The sequence below is a fragment of the Populus euphratica genome, unplaced genomic scaffold (assembly GCF_000495115.2).
Source record: "Populus euphratica unplaced genomic scaffold, PopEup_1.0 scaffold452.1, whole genome shotgun sequence".
NCBI classification, from domain to species: Eukaryota; Viridiplantae; Streptophyta; class Magnoliopsida; order Malpighiales; family Salicaceae; genus Populus; species Populus euphratica.
Window position 1 is genome coordinate 104,074 of NW_011500333.1, and position 3,243 is coordinate 107,316.

Consider the following 3,243-nt stretch of genomic DNA (forward strand, 5'->3'; position numbering starts at 1 on the left):
TTTTAAATTTTAATTACAAATTATTAAAATAAAATAACTTAGAATATATGTAGGACATTATTCCATTGGATACTAATCAATTTTGAATTTATTTTTAAATAAAATTATAATTTTTTAAATATTAACAAACACTTTTTTTATATCGTCCTTCATGATTAGTATTATTTTTCAAAAATTTAATCAAAATACATGATTCAATTTGATATTTATTTTCAAATAAAATTTTAACTTTTTTTTAATAAAAGAAAAGTAGGTTGGCCAGCTACGAAGTATTAGGCTATTAGCTTAACAATACAAAGTTTTATTCATTAAATATTTATCCTTTAAGGTATTTGTTTCACTAAATAATCTCATTTAAGACAAGCAAAAGTAAACTTTGTTATGATGGAAACTAAAGAAAAGGAGTTAATATACTTTAGATCGAGCTTATCTAAAATGTTGGATGATTTGTCTTTTAATATAAGGATTAGTAAATCATGATTAAAAAAAAATACAAAAGGTAGATTGGTTGTCTACATGTTCTCACCATTTAATATTTAGGACCTCAAAATATATTTATAAAAAAAAGAGAAATTTTAATTAGCTGAGAACTTGTAAACCCCATGTAAATGTAGGACCAAATGTAAAATTAATCTGAAAAGTAATAGAAACTTGAGATGAAAAGAAAAATGAATAATTGATATAAATAACAGAGAGTATGTTATTAAATGGAGAGAATGGTCTCCATGATTAAATATAAAAGTATGGATAAGTTCCTACAATGAAATTGATAATGAGTTTTAATGGATAAAAATATAAGAAAAATAAAAAAATGATCTCAAATAATTAGTTAAATAATAAAGAATAAACTATAAGAAATTATAGTACAACAACAAGGCACAAGTGAAGGTGTAAGCACTAGTTAAAAATCAATAACGTTATCATTAAACAATAATAAATCGATAAAGAAATAAAGTGAGAAAACATACAAAATAAGTATATGTGAAGTAGAAAAATGATCTCAAGGGTTTAGATGAATAATTGATATGATTTACGTATGGATTGAATAAGAAAATCTGGATTTTTAATGAAAAATCACAAACTAACCAATTTTACACTATCAAATGTAACTTTCAATTCAACTGTTAGATATAATTGAAAGTTTGCATAGGATATCTTGAAATGCTAATCTACCTTGGGTTATAGTTTCAGTTAAATCATAATTTGGAAAGGCTTTGAAACTTAGGTCGACAAATGGATAACTTACTAAAAAAATATATAAAGGCATAAGTAAGTGATAGAACTTCAAAATAAGAATAAAATTAGCCTATAAAAGGCTGTTTCTAGCCGGTCACAATTTTAAAAGAGAAAAGATGAAAGTTTTTCTTTTTTTGTCTTTTTACCTTAATTTTGAGAGAAATTCATAAAAATTAGTGAGATTAAATGATATTATAGTGAAATTGTGGATGAAACACCATTTATACAAGGTTTTAAGTGAAATCAACTAGGAATCCAAGAAGATAAAAAAAAGAATTTTAAAGCTTGAAAGGAAGAAACTGGAAAGTTAAAGAGAAAAAGAAGGAAGTGAAAAAACCTTGTTTTTTCTTGCATTTTTTCCCTTGATTCTTTGTTATTAGAAGGTAAGAGACCTTGTTTCATGGTTGATTTAAGTTTTTTATTGAGTTTTGAAGTGTATTGTATTATGATTCCATTATGGAAAGTTAGGGTTTGAATGATGGGTTATTTTAAATGATAATTTTGATTTAATTAAGTGTTAAAAAAATAATGGGTATCGTGGGATTAATCTAAAATTTAAAGAAAAATACATGTTTCTCTTTGAAGGAATTTTTGGCCAATGGTTTAATAACAAGGATTAGGACTATTTAGTCTAAATTGATATGAAAATTGTGATTGATTGTGTTATATGATATGTTTAATGATTGGGTATAAAGCTAATTAAATAAAAATTTGAAGAAAAACCTATTTTTCACTTGGTGTGAAGTTTCAACCTAGACTAATAAAATAAAAATAAACTTTGTTGATTTAATTTTTGTGATAAGGTAAAGTATAAAAATATATAGGCAATGAGAAATTAATAAGAAATTTTGAAAGAAACTCATTCCTTATTTGAAGAGTATATTAAGCCAAAATAGGGGACTAGGGAGAATTGATTTGTGCTTTAAATTGTTGAAATATTTGTGTTTAATTATGTTATTTAGTATGTTTAATAAATGTCTATAAAACTAATTTCATGAAAATTATGAACGAAACTTATATTTCTCTTAAAATAAGGTGTCGTACGTGGGTGAGAGATGTCCAGGGGTTGTAGGAGTCACTATCTATTTGTTTGTTTTAGGGTTGCTAGGAAACTCGAATGTAATAATCTTATCATAAATTTAAAGGATAAGAGACTAGTTGCGGTTAGAAAAAATATTAACACCCCTGGCTCACCTTATCTGCAATAAGTTGCACTGTATGGTTTGAAGGTTTTGATGAGTTCCTAACTAGTGGTATGTCTATGGCTTAAGATGAGAATTTATTCGCGTGAATAAACTTAATGTTTATAATTTTCTTATGGGCTCGTGTATCCAAATAAATTTCTATGGAAGGGATCTATATAGGTTCCCTGATAGGGTTTGTCTATCTTGAAAGGAAAATGAGTTTTCCACAACTCACGTGTTATGGAGAAAAAAATACTCTAAATTAAAATTGATGAATATTTAAAATAACTCTAAGAATTTTTTGGTCAACTCTTGATATTTAAATACTAGTCTCACTTAGAGGTTCAATATTTATACTAGAATATTAATCATTAATCTTTATAAATTAAAATTTTATTGATTATTGGAATTTGGTCAAATTCTAATAGATTTAATCAATTGATTATTAAATTCAAAATGCATGCAAAAAATAAAATACAACATACCATGAATTCTATTTTTAAGAAAAATATATAATTGTTTGTATTTTTGAGAGGCTTGGCCTTATGTAACATACAAAAAGACATTATATTTTATAGACTTCATGAAATAAGAACTACAAAAAAATTTAAATGGATTTTGCTATACACATTGACACAACCAAAAGATTGATGTATTCTCCCAAATACAGGAGTGTCGAAGTAATAAATAACCTGGTAAGACCGAGGTCGAACCACAAGGAGGTTAATTGTATAAATTATAAATAACAACAATACAACAACAAGAATAATAATAATAATAATAATAATAATAATAATAATAATAATAATAATAATAATAATAA